Source organism: Doryrhamphus excisus, linkage group LG1 (assembly GCF_037039965.1).
Source record: "Doryrhamphus excisus strain RoL-2023G ecotype Guam linkage group LG1, RoL_Dexc_Guam_v1.1, whole genome shotgun sequence".
NCBI lineage: Eukaryota > Metazoa > Chordata > Actinopteri > Syngnathiformes > Syngnathidae > Doryrhamphus > Doryrhamphus excisus.
Genome location: NC_136357.1, coordinates 957,827 through 972,587, shown reverse-complemented (window position 1 = coordinate 972,587; position 14,761 = coordinate 957,827). Strand labels below are relative to the sequence as shown.

The window sequence follows — 14,761 nt, the reverse complement described above, 5'->3', positions numbered from 1 at the left end:
TCGTCTTCTGGGAAATAGTAACACTCAAACTTACCTTGTGGAGAGGTCGTTTTCATTTTTCATTGTCATTTTCATCGTTTTCAATATGCTGGAGCCTATCCCAGCTGTCTTCGGGGTACACCCCGGACTGGTCACCAAATGTGCATATTGTTTGATGAATGATAGGCTGAGTTTTACCATGAAAATGCCTGAAAAAATGAATTCCAAGCACAAAGTTGCAAGGGAGCACTGTATGCACTTTATTGTTATGAGCAGCATAATATGAATGTAATATTTATGTTTATAATATAAGTCAGTCAGACATGACCACTTGGACAATAATAACAACAATAATAATAGTAATACTATAATAATAATAATAATAATAATAATAATAATAATAATAATAATAATAATAATAATAATAATAATAATAATAATAATGTGGAGAATAAATAGATGACATCAAATATGAACAATGATGTACAGCGTAAACAGTAAATTTGACAAATTATTTAAATAATTTTGAATAAATAATATATATCATAATATATATAATAATAATCAAATATAATAATCTGATAATAATAATATTATAATATTATGTAATAATATAAAGAGCATAAAGGTCCCCTTTAAGTAACTTAACATTCATTCATTCATTTTCTACCGCTTATCCTCACGAGGGTCACAGGGGGTGCTGGAGCCTATCCCAGCTGTCTTCAGGCAGTACACCCTGGACTGGTGGCCAGCCAATCACAGGGCACATATAGACAAACAACCATTCACACTCACATTCATACTTATGGACAATTTGGAGTGGCCAATTAACCTAGCATGTTTTTGGAAAGACCCAGGTTCAATTCCACCCTCGGCCATCTCTTTGTGTAGTTTGCATGTTCTCCCCGTGCATGTGTGGGTTTTCTCCAGGTAGGCTCCAGCACCCCCTCAGAGTTTTTTTTGGAATGTTTGAGGAAAAAACCCACGGAGAAAACCCACGCATGCACGGGGAGAACATGCAAACTCCACACAGAGATAGCCGAGGGTGGCATTGAACTGGGGTCTCCCAACTGTGGGGCCTGCGTGCTAACCACTTGTGCAGCCAAGCAACCAAGAGTAAACTACTGGTGTTTCATCTAGTATTTGTAATGTCTCCCATTTGCCGTTGGAGGGCAGTGTTGAGTTTTGGTCCAACATCCAATCCCCTACCAGCGGATGAAAGAGTCCATGAAATATTTGGCATGCCTTAAAATGAACGATTGAGTTTATGGACCATCTCATATCTTTGTAACGCCACTCCCTGTAATCATTCTCCCCGCCCTTCGGCCCTTTTTGTGCATGGTCCATCATTAGGGCCGATAAGCTCTACCTCAGTGCATTTTTCATCGGGATGATAAAAGGCCTTGCATCCTTGCATCCTTGCATCCTTGCATCCTTGCATCCAGCAGCGGTGGGAGGATGGCTGGCCAGATTTCACCTTGATGTCTTCACAGCTGAGTGGGTGTCCAACAAGGAAGACATCTTTCCACTTTATTGCTGGTCGCTGACAGCAGATGCATCTTGCACTTCTACTAGCAACTTATGAGGGAAACAGCACTATTTATTTATTTGGCTTTGCTTTTAAGGGGAACATTTATTATGTGTATGCATGTGTGTCATGTGATCATGGGGGGGGGGGTGGGTGCTAGATAACTCCATAACACACACTCAGTGTTTGTGGGTAGGTGGGTAAAACAGGCACTTTTTGGTTTGTGTCATTAAAAAAATTAAATCAATACCCGGCGGGCGAGTGGTTAGTGCGCAGGCGTCACAGCTAGGAGACCCGAGTTCAATTCCACCCTCGGCCATCTCTGTGTGGAGTTTGCATGTTCTCCCCGTGCATGTGTGGGTTTTCTCCGGGTACTCCGGTTTCCTCCCACATTCCAAAAACATGCTAGGTTAATTAGCCACTCCAAATTGTCCATAGGTATGAATGTGAGTGTGAATGGTTGTTTGTCTATATGTGCCCTGGGATTGGCTGGCCACCAGTCCAGGGTGTACCCCGCCTCTTACCCGAAGATGGGATAGGCTCCAGCACCCCCTGCGACCCTCGTGAGGATAAGCGGTAGAAAATGAATGAATGAATGTTATTTAAAGGGGACCTATATGCTCTTTATATTATTATATTATTATAATATTATTATTTGATTATTATATTAGATTATTATAATATATATTATTATAATATTATTTATTCAAAATTATTTAAATTATAAAATAATAATTATAATAATATTTATATTTTTTTATTTTATAATTATATAATTACTATATAAATTATAATAATAATAATTATTATTATTAAATAATTTACTGTTTTCGCTGTACATTGTTGTTCATATTTGACTAATCTATTTATTCTCCACATTATTATTATTATTATTATTATTATTTGATTATTATATTAGATTATTATAATCTATATTATTATATATATTATTTAGTCAAAATTATTTAAATTATTAAATAATAATTATAATAATATTTTTATTTTTTAATTATATAATTATATAAATTACAATAATAATAATATTATTATTAAATTATTTACTGTTTACGCTGTACATTGTTGTTCATATTTGATGTAATCTATTTATTCTCCACATTATTATTATTATTATTATTATTATTTGATTATTATATTAGATTATTATAATCTATATTATTTTATATATTATTTAGTCAAAATTATTTAAATTATGAAATAATAATTATAATAATATTTTTATTTTTTTATTTTTTATTTTTATAATTATATAATTATATAAATTAATCTATGTAATCTATTTATTCTCCACATTATTATTATTATTATTATTATTATTATTATTATTATTATTATTATTATTATTATTATTATTATTATTTTATTATTATTTTATTATTATTTATCTTCTTTTGTCTCTGGTAATATACGGGAACCTGGCAATGACATTTCGTTGGCAATTTCACTGCTGTGTTCACAAGTCTGTCTGTCTGTCATATTGAGTTGTTGACTCCGATAGAGCAGCTCGACGCAATAACCAGCACACAAAGCTTTCTTAATGATGAAGCACAAAAATAAAAAGGTTAATTTAAGCTAATGTGGAAATGACGGCCTGTCAATGGGACACTTTCTATTAGCACTCAATGTTTTACCACCTTAGCCTTAACGTGAATGTGGAATATAAAAGCCAAAAGGAAAGGAAGTGCAAGTTAGTGGCATCACATTGATTGAGCTACTCGCTAGCCGGCTCCGAAAGCTGCCCTCAATTTGTCAGCTGTGTATTCCTCTGTCACCGCCCAGCGCTTGTCGTAGCGTGGCATTGATTGCCCCCGTTTCAGATATGGATTAACTGGCCTCTGCAGTCCCGTATCAACGTGCGAAAACCAAACCGTCATTGCAAATTAGTGTCAGCGCCAACTTCTGGTTCTTCTTTAACCCTCTCTTCTTCTCATGAGAAGCAGGGGTGTCGTACACGGTGGGGGTGCACCAATCCGATTCCGATACTGATCATCCGGGACTGAAGCACATGGATTGATTATACATTTTTCCAATTATTTAGTGTAGACCAGGGGTCTCAAACTCAATTTACCTGGGCGCCACCGGACCTAGGTTCTGGGGGAAGCCGGGCCTCATCAGGTTTTAAAAAAACAAACAAAATGCATTTATTAAAAACTGGAAAAAAATCAATAAAAAAACTATCTTCAATGCTTTTGCTTCTGCTATACCCTACACTTTTTCCGTACTTTGGTTCCGGCTTTCCACACCAAAATATCTGATAAAACAATCCACTGTTCTCAAATATCTGAATTTTTATTTTGCTATACACAAAATAAGATAAAAAAAAATAAACAAATTAAGAATAAATTCAATAAATCAATCAATCAGTAATAAATAAGTAAAATAATAATAAAACAGCAAATAAGAAAAACATACAGTTGTTAGAGAAATTATTTTTTTCAGATTCAAATGTACAGTATTAACAGTTATTTAACCTTTAACATGAACATTAATGAAACTTAATAATTGGACCCAATTAGCAAGTTAGCATCCTACTCAGTTCCATCTGGGAGCAGCGTCGTAACTTTAACAACATGTTTTAATGAGATGCTTTATCTTCACGTGTATTTTCCGTTTGATTCCAAATCATTTCCTGCATTTATTTGTACCCAGCATCATAAGCCTTTAGCTTCATTGCTAATCCAAAGCAAAACAGGGCGGGGTAACAGTATGGGCGGGCCAAAATCATGTTAATTGTGTCCGGTGTGCGCACAGCTTTAAGCTGTCATTTCAACATTAAACTTTGGTATCAAGGTGGGGGCCTCAAACTAGCGTCTCGCGGGCCAAATGCGGCCCGCGGCCCGTGAGTTTGAGACCCCTGGTGTAGATAATAAATAAGTGCTGTTGGCCATATGGGATTAAACAAGGAACCATAAAACTACCTCCATTTTGACAAAACATATTTGACTTTGAACATGTATCACTGATGTTGATTTAAACTGGAGGGGAGGGGGGGGGGCACAGTAACTCACAAGCCAAACAACAATGGAGGACCGCAGTGCTATTGGATATCCCCGGATGCTTCTTCCTCTGATGTCATTTACTTTCATTTTCTCATGCTTGGCTGTTTTCTCTCTTGGCCAATCTTGCTGCGTCTTCCTCACGGCTGACTAATTCCTGTTGGTCATCACTCGAGTCAAATGTGTGCAACCCTGACCTGGCTGTCTTGCTGCTCATGCAAGCCGCTAACAAGGCCGGAGGGTCTCGAGGAAGTAGAGCTTAACAGATTCTACGTTGCTTTTCATTGTGGTGTCGGATAAAGATTCTTCCTCAGCAGCCTTTGTGCATCAGTCACTTTGTGTTTGGGTATGATTGTTTGCCTGATTCAAGGATTGCTGATAGGAACCATTGATGTCCATCACTGGAGGATGTGTGGGTTGGTTTAAAACGCTGGTTTAAAGAAGAGTCTTGAACTTAAAACTAGAACTTTGAAAAAAATAAAAATTTAAAATTATTTTTGAAAATAATTGAAATTTAAAATTTAAAATTTAAAATTTAAAATTTAAAATTTAAAATTTAAAATTTAAAATTTAAAATTTAAAATTTAAAATTTAAAATTAATCAAATAAACTATTCAAATTTAAAATTTTAAAATTTAAAATTTAAAATTTAAAATTTAAAATTTAAAATTTAAAATTTAAAATTTAAAATTTAAAATTTAAAATTTTTAATTTTTAATTTTTAATTTTTAATTTTTAATTTTTAATTTTTAATTTTTAATTTTTAATTTTTAATTGAAAATATAAAAATAAAAAATATCAAAACATATAAATAAAATCATATATATATATATTTGATTTATATATAAAATATAAATCAAATAAACTAAAAAAAATTATATTCTGAAAGCAGGAAGTGAACAAATGTAACAGTTAGTGATTGTAAAAGTACCAGATGGAGGGGTAGGATTTAATAAGCTTTGCTTCTTCCTACTCCTTTTGGACATGTGGAACTGGGAACTGATTATGTGATGCATTCAATTGGAATCTGATGCATGTTCAAATGAAATAAAACCATTACCATTACCATTACCATTACCATTGCTTGTGACATGTCATTGAAGCCACTTTGTACTGTCAAACACACAAACACACACTTTCCATGACATTGTGTGCTTCAGAGAAGTAGGCCAAAGCAGGACCGGGGTCCTCTGGCAAGCCGACTCAGCACGCTCGGCATTGCCAAAGGCTACTGGTGTATCAAAATGTCACTCTGCTTAAACCGGCATTGCAGTTGGACTCATTTAAAGACATTTAGTGGTCCAGAAAACATAAATAATTAACAAATAGCTTTGTCATAATATACATTCAATGTAGATAAATAGTTACCGCAGCGGTCTGACCACACATAATGCCCCCCCATCCACAAATAAAGTGCTTAATGCTTACAGCCGACTACAGTGAGTGGTAGCCTAGGACTTGGTTTCCATGAAGACATCTTTGTTTGCACAGCAGATCCCCTCAAAGTCTACAGTGCAGGCTTGGACCATGAATCATCCATCGTCATACACCTGGAGATGAGAAGTTTTTACAGACCGTAGTTGATGTGCAGAGTCCTCCGCTAAGGCCGGGTGAGGTATGTGACAAAAAAATAAAATTAAAAATTAAAAAATAATAAATATTTATAAAAATGTAAAAAAAATAAATAAAAAAATTATAACAATTTTAAAAAATGTAAAAAAAATTAAAAAAACTAAAACATTAAAAAATTTAAACATTATAAAAATTTTAAAAAATGTAAAATAAAAAAAAATTATTACGTCCCCAAAATGCTAGTGATTCTCCAGGTCGCCCTTTCTTTCCTCTGGTCAGGTCACGTGTGCACCCGCTCAATCGGTTCTGGAGTTGTAAGATTCCATTCTTCCATTCCTTTGCTTGCAAGTGCAGATGTTTGTTGCCGTTCTTGTGGATTGAGACAATGATATATAAAGAAATAATCCACTGTCGTAAAACTCCAGGTTTTTCAGTGCGGGGGTGTTTGAAATGTTACACCATGGAGGTTTGAGTTGAACAGAGACGTGGAAATTGAGGATGGGTGGGGGGTGGGGGGGTGTAAAGGTCAGTAATGTTTAAGTGTCATTTCTTTATAATGGAAAAACACGTTGCCAAATCCTGAACGCCCATCTCTGCTTTTGTAATCAGTCTCAACCTGAAAAATGAATAAAAGCATTTTTCCCTCCATTACTGTAAACATCAGTTTGCCGGTTGGCTTGGCCTTATCAAACCAACCAGATGCAAATACAGGCCGAAACGAGACTTGATGATTCATTTGGTTCGCTTGTGACACCCCTGAACAAGAGGAAGTGTCTGCACTTGTAGGTGGATGTGAAAGTTGAGGGAGTCGGTCATGAGAATGAGTATTTCCCTTCGTAGCCACCAATAGATTTATTCTGTTTGGGACTATTTAAGGTCAGAATAACCGGGATATAAAATATATTATAATGCTGCATCCATTTTACTCATTATTGATCTGAAATTGACATCAGATTGTGTTCTAAATATTTGACACTGTTTCCCGTGTTTATTAGTGTTTATAGTTTGTGCATCATGCACCTCGCTGGAGAATAACCCAAATATGTCAACATTAGAGTACACACCAAACAAATACAATTATTTTTGCGCATGAAAAATAACAAAATGAACGTGTAATGAGAACTTGAATGGTGAAAGATCCATTATTCATCACTAAATGTTTGCATCTCCATTAGGGAGTCGGCGACGACAGGAAATGTAAACACAACGTCGACAGCTGTGTGCCGTCAGCTTTCTTTTCAACGAAAAAAAGCCTCGACTTTGCACATATTTAGTTTACAGCTCTTGCAATCTTTGCAACTTTAATGCAAAAAGATGCGAGTAAAGCCTGATGAGGGCACAGCCGGGGGGGTCGGCTAAGCTGCGCTAGCTTGTATTGCTTCTGCGGGGGTGAAGGCTCACGCTAAAGTGAATCCGTGGCGCCATTTGGCATGTGAACTTTGGAAGTGGTGACAATCGGCGATGCCAAGGCTTAAACGGGAGGCCGTGATGCGAGCCCGTCGTGCATTCTGTCCCCTGAACGACCTCTTGTGATTGATGATAACTCACACATCACTAATCTGCTGCCCTCGGGTCTGTCTTCACTTTTTCCTCTTTTGGGAATACTGTACCTTGTGCTTGGCTCCAGGATTGCACATTCCCAGTGCTTCCAGCGCTGCTTTGTGCTCTCGTACAGTATGATAGCAGTCCTAGATACAGCCCATTGATTTCAAATGAGTCATTTCTACACCATTTTTTTTTCGCCAGTGTGTAATTATTGTCAGCAGGGTGTCGAGCGTTCAGCTCTTTCAGATGTCGGAGCAGCTCGGGCACAATATAGTCCGATTCCCTCTTTGATTGCTCTGTTTTGTTCGCTTGTGCGAAATTAGCTGCGTTACTTTTCATCTTCTAATTAGCTTGTCTGCTCGTGCCGACGTCCCTGCCTATTGTTTCATCCTCACGGATGGATGCACGTGGAAAACCGAGTTGATTCTCTGTGGTGTGGTGTGTGGGCTTTCCACTTGCGTGGCACCGCAGCAAAAAATGGAAAGTAGAGTTGCTCAGGTTATTTGCAAGGAGCCACTGGCTTCCTGTGTATTCCAAAAATACAAATACAAATACAAATTACTGTGATTGGCTGGACACCAGTCCAGGGTGTACCCCTCCTCTCGCCCGAAGACAGCTGGGATAGACTCCAGCACCCCTGTGACCCTCGTAAGGAAAAAGCGGTAGAAAATGAATGAATGAATGAAATAATAATTAATAAAAATATATAAATAAAATAAAAATTAATAATAAAAATAAAATAGAAATTAATAAAATAAAAATTAATAAAATAAAAATTAATAAAATAAAAATTAATAAAAAATAATAAAAATAAATAATAATAAAATTAATAAAAAATAAAAATCAATGTAAATTAATAAAAAATAAACAAATAACATTTATAAAAAATAAAAATTATAAAAAAAAACACTTTAATTATATGAGGAAAGCAGGAAGTGAACAAATGTTCAGGGAGAACATGCAAACTACACACAGAGATGACCGAGGGTGGAATTGAACCCTGGTCCTTAGCTGTGAGGTCTGCGCGCTAACCACTAACCATTGCGCGCTAACCACTTGACCGCCGTGCAGCCCCTAAATAAAACATAAAAAATTATGTTAGTTATGTTAAATTATTATTAGGAAAGCAGGAAGTGGACAAATGTAACAGTTAGTGATTGTAAAAGTACCAGATGGAGGGGTAGGATTTAATAAGCTTTGCTTCTTCCTACTCCTTTTGGACATGTGGAACTGGGAACTGATTATGGGATGCACTCAATTGGAATCTGATGCATGTTCAAATGAAATAAAACCATTACCATTTATGGAGGGTCGAAGCATTTGTGTTATTGAACAGGGAAGGTTTATTATTTACTTACTGTAGAATGAATGTATGCTGACTCAAGATTCATTCTGAAAGCTCTTTCACTGACTTTTTTCCTTCTGATTGGGCTAACATGTAATCACTGGGGTATTTTCCTAGCACACATCAACACAGGCAGAGGGTGGTCAGATTAGTCCACGATCGCGTCGGCTTCCTGAAGTCAAGCTAATAACAGACCAATTTGTGCTGGAGCCATCGCTGAGTAGCAACAGAAGCTCGTGCAGCGATCTGGCGCACGCTGATTGTCATGAATTCAAACCGGCAGCCACGCGCTGCGCCGCTTTTCTTCCCAACACCAGCAGGTAACAACCTGCTCCTCACTTGCAAAGAAGAGAGCGTGGGAGTGTAGGTGGGTGAGGTAAGAGCCACCGACCGGAGCGAGTGGGTTGGTAGAAAAGATCCTCTGAGAGGAGATGAACATGCGAACACTTAGCAAGTCCCCTCTCCCTGACTCCGTGTGGGTAGTTAATGAGTCTGAAAGCTTCTCCTGTGCTTCTGTCACCGACGACCGGATGGAGGCTCCAACGCAGATGAAAAGCAACTACTGCTTATTGATAATTGGATCCAAGACCGCATTTTTAGTGTGTTTTGCTTTTTACATATGCTGCCCAGTCTCCCTTTATGGCGTTACGGTGCAATGATAGTCAAGGTTAATACCAAAAACCATGGACCAAAAACCATGGACACAACCAACGTACTTCATACAATATTTCCTCAACACTAACCCTTCTTTCAAATGGGATTCTTTTCTTTCTTTGTTCAGATGGATCCATTACAGAAACAAGGGGAAGAGTCTTGAACCAGTCATGATGTGCTATATATGTATATCACTATATTGACACTTACTATGGTACCCATTATGGCATTGGATGCTCATATCACCTCCTACTGTGGTACGAGGTGCATTATTAAAAGCGGTAGAAAATGAATTAATGAATGAAATACAATTTAATAAAAAATATATAAATAAAATTAATTTTAAAAATTACTAAAAAATAAATAATAAAAAACATGTATTACAAAATAAAAATCAATGAAAATTAATAAAAAATAAACAAATAACATTCATAAAAATTATTTTAAAAATACTTAAATTATATTAGGAAAGCAGGAAGTGAACAAATGTTCGGGGAGAACATGCAAACTACACACAGAGATGGCCGAGGGTGGAATTGAACCCTGGTCCCTAGCTGTGAGGTCTGCGCACTAACCACTAACCACTGCGCGCTAACCACTCGACCGCCGTGCAGCCCTTAAATAAAACATAAAAAACATAAAAATAAAAAAAATTCAAAACCTTAAACTATATTAGGAAAGCAGGAAGTGAACAAATGTAACAGTTAGTGATTGTAAAAGTACCAGATGGAGGGGTAGGATTTAATAAGCTTTGCTTCTTCCTACTCCTTTTGGACATGTGGAACTGGGAACTGATTATGGGATGCACTCAATTGGAATCTGACGCATTCATTCATTCATTCATTTTCTACCGCTTTTTTCTCACGAGGGTCGTGGGGGGTGCTGGAGCCTATCCCAGCTGTCTTCGGGCGGGAGGCGGGGTACACCCTGGACTGGTGGCCAGCCAATCACAGGGCACATATAGACAAACAACCATTCACACTCACATTCATACCTATGGACAATTTGGAGTGGCTAATTAACCTAGCATGTTTTTGGAATGCGGGAGGAAACCGGAGTACCCGGAGAAAACCCACGCATGCACGGGGAGAACATGCAAACTCTACACAGAGATGGCCGAGGGTGGAATTGAACCCTCTAAAGCGGTAGAAAATGAATGAATGAATGAATGAATATTCTACAGTTGTTGTTAATGTCAGCGTTTGGGTCGAAAGGCAGCGAACAGGGACAGTCGTGCCAGTGGAAAACCCAAGTATCACTCCTGAGTGGATACGGGAATGGAAGACTCACCAGAGAGGAAAAACCTATCATGTGACCTCCATTGTTGTGTATTTTTTCGTGTTGCGTTCCTCGTCTTTGTTACATTGTGTGACGGGTATGATGTCACACCACTTTTGTAGCGAATGCAGCCGCCGCCATCTCACCTACACGCCCTGTGGTGGAAACACGAGCCAGATTCCGGTGTAGCGTTCCATGTGTATCTAATCCTACAAATATACCAAACATTTCTTGTTTCAGGATGAAATATGATGCTTCCCGTGCATTGTTAGCCTTCTCCTGCCTTTGGAGTCTTGGAGCCAAAGCACATGTTTTGACATGGCCGTCATAAAGACCAACGATGTGTAGCCATCAAGTGGTAGGGTGCTGTTAACTTTGGGTCGGAGATGAAACAGGCAGGGTTTGTGTAACCTTGGTCGGGTCCAGCCCTCCTTAAAAATATCTGTAAGGCAGTACTCCCACTGATGGTTGAAGCAGATCTCTAATCGCAATCTTCTCCCTATTCATTAAATTGTATCGAGACATTAGATTTCATTTGGCGTACCGCTGCAATTATTATGATTAACGACCCATGTGAGAGTTTTAAGGTTTTTAGTGTTTAGTGTAAACCCAACGGGCCCAAAAAGCAGTTGACTGGTGTTTGATTTGAGCAATGATAGCAAACAAGGACTCGGTTATCCTGCCCGGAAAGATATTCTCTCTTGAGGCAAGACAACACTTCCACAGATGGCTGAGCAGCTTGCTTTGACTCTCCCTCTGACACCTTTTCTTCTCTGCTTTGGAACCCAAGCTCCGTGGCCACACATTCTTCTTCCACGGATCCATACACTGGATATCATATAATATATCCTCCAGGTATTCATTACATTCTCTTGTTTTGCTGGCTGGTGTCCATTCGGCGTCCCAGACGGTAGCTGAATCCCATGTCTCCGGGTTCCAGCACGGCGTGGGCATTCCCCGGAGGAGCATTGATAGCCGGTGGACTGGTTCTGTAATGGATAGATGGTGCATTATTTATGTAACAAAGCTGGTCCGAGTAGTTATGGTGTGTCAGTGGGAGGGGCTTGACTAGCTTGATGTATCTTTGTGCTCCGTTGACAGCAAATTGCAGGTTGCTGAGCAGCAGAGCCGTTTGGGTACGGGGCGAGGTCATTGTCTGGGCTTTCATGTCTTCAAAAGCTGGAGGCCCAATCCGGAACCTGTTTGGTATTTTTCCCATTTGCTAGTTAGTGCATCTCCGTTCATGTTGAAAGGAAAGCCTACAATAACAACGAGTTTAGATCCGAACCCGCCTGTGATTGATTGATATATGTTGTTATTAGTTTAGAATAAATAAAGTGGAGGCTAACCGGTTAGCTCGGTGGCTTACTGTGCCCAAAGTGGCGGCGGTCTCCGGTGTCCCTACCGGTGTCTTAATATGAAACAATGAAGAATATTTACTTACCTTCTTGGAAATTAAAGATTTCCACATGCCCCCACAATTTGCTCGCGCACCCCTGGTTGGATATCGCTGCCATAGAAAACCTGTTTAGGACCGCCTAAAAACGTTTTTTTTTTCACATTATTGGAGACCTCTATTAAAAACATAACACCCCTATAGTCACCTGTGTTAGGGATCGAAACATAAAATAAAGACCTTTTGTTCCGGCAATTAAGTCTGGTGCTTGTGTGTCCCACTGAACATTACAGCAATATTACTGACACCTAGTGACCAGTGGTGAGTACTACATATCACCACAATTTGTTGGAATGGGTTTTTCTGAATGTCTCTTATTTGTATTTGAGTTCATTTCACCAATTTAGGTGAATAAGAGATGACTCAACCACAAAACAGCATGATTTATTCATTAATATACTAGAGTCATCTGTGGTGCGTTCAAGGCCTGACATCCTGACAAGTTTTTTGACCAGAAATCAGCCAATTTGCAGGGTTGCCAAAGCAAAAGCAGTCAACATTGTTATCCTTGTAAAGTGCGTCCACTTTTTTTTTTTTTTTTTTTTACCGAGTTCCATGTTGTGTCTCCATGCTGGATCTCATGCGAGATAATGAAGCTACATAGTTTCTTGCACTTCTTGCAACACATTCAGCCACTTTATCAAAGGGGAGTCAAATAGTTTCGGGATGAGCCATTAACAGCCAGGGCAGCCATATTTATTTTTTCAACAGGCCCCCTTTGTCAGAGCTTGCTGAAGAATGAGCCAAAGGAGTTGCCGCTATGTACGAGACGCTAAACGCCAGAAACAACACATCCTGCTGGCGAAATAAAGTCTCCAAAGTATTTCAAACCTGGCAACAGCAGAGAGCGAGGGTTCCCAAACTTTTTCCAGCAAAATGTTGTGAGGAAAAGGACACAAGGGCCGTTTTGCTATTGTTTATTTTGTAAAAAGCTTACTTAAAATCAAGATGATTTGTGTGTATTTAGAATCAACTCTATGTTATACTTGTACACCATTTGTTCCCCATTGTTGCTGTTTTTTGGGGAGGGGGTTTGTTTCATGACATTTCTACAATAGCCACGTTTACATGAGATTTTCCTCTTTCCGAATGACGTACCAGAAAACAGTGTATACATGGAAAGGAATATTCCAATCTCCTGTCTACATGCACCGCTATAATCAAACGGAATAGTCAATGGGGCATACGCAGTAAAATGTAAACAACATCACGTCATTCATCGAAGATGGCGGACAAGAGTGCGATGACTGCGGTTGTCGGGACAGTTGCTACGCTTTTTCGCAGTTGCGAGTTTTTCGGCCGTCCAGTCTTGCAATTACGTTCAGTTCTTTTAAAGTTTGTATCAAAAACGAACTTTCCGCTGTAGTCTAGTGATGACTGCACGCCGCCATTTTCAAAACCTGAGAGACGTCTGCGTGTGAGCATGCGCTGAAAGAACACACCCTGACAACTTTCCGAATGAGCGGGTACAAGATACCTCGGATATATCGGATTGGGGAAAGGAATATTCCACCCCTGTGAATCCGATTATGTATTCATTCGGATTGGCACTTTTCTTTTGGAATGATGTGTATACAAAGGTTAGATTCCTTCCGTTTGAGCAAGTAACCCGAATGGAATTGGAATATTTGGGTCCATGTAAACGTGGCTAATGTGATATTGGTGCTAATTAAATGTAGTCCGCTGTTGTGGATTTGATTCCATACGGGAGAATAAGATAAGATAAGATAAGATAAATTTGCATTGCACAGCAGCAAGAGTACAGCATCAGTTAAGCAGTACAAAAATACACAATATAAAAAAATAAACAATATAAACAACCCAAGTATTAACAAATCAACAGAGTTATAAACAACTACAGTATGCAGATAGTATGAAACGAGATGAAATATATGACCAGTCTATACATTATGAGATCTTGCTAGTGAGTGAGGCATTATAGAAATACTTCACATAGAACTTAATATATTGTATTTAGAGCCTTTATATTGCACGTGGAGGTTGATCAGATATTACACAGTGAATGGAGTCTGGAGTAACTATACTGAGTATAAAAACAAAGTATTGCACAGATGTACATAGTGGTGTAGAAGTCTATTGGGAGTACTACTCTGTTCAACGTAAAAATAAAACCTTAATGCAGACAAAATGTGCATGTTTTCCCTTTCCAAAGTGGCATCAATATGTGATAATATACTGTAGAAACGATACCAAACCCTACTTTCATTGCAACACAACATTCTATGGCCGCCTGCATGTGTGAGTGTGTAGCATGCAGCATCCCAGGCATGGGCCCGTACATGCCTGCTTTGTAACGCTAGTGCACCTTGCTTCACTTCCGGGCTGTGACGTCACCGCCTCTCGGGTTTCAGTGTGCCTGCAGTCCTGGC

The 14,761-nt window shown here is 38.4% G+C and overlaps 1 protein-coding gene across 13 annotated transcripts in view; it reads left to right on the top strand.

Moving 5' to 3' along the window:
* The window catches only part of LOC131131339 (pleckstrin homology domain-containing family A member 5-like), a 78,375-nt gene that overhangs the window by 21,116 nt on the left and 42,498 nt on the right, over positions 1–14,761 (top strand). The gene's annotated exons all lie outside the window — the stretch shown is intronic.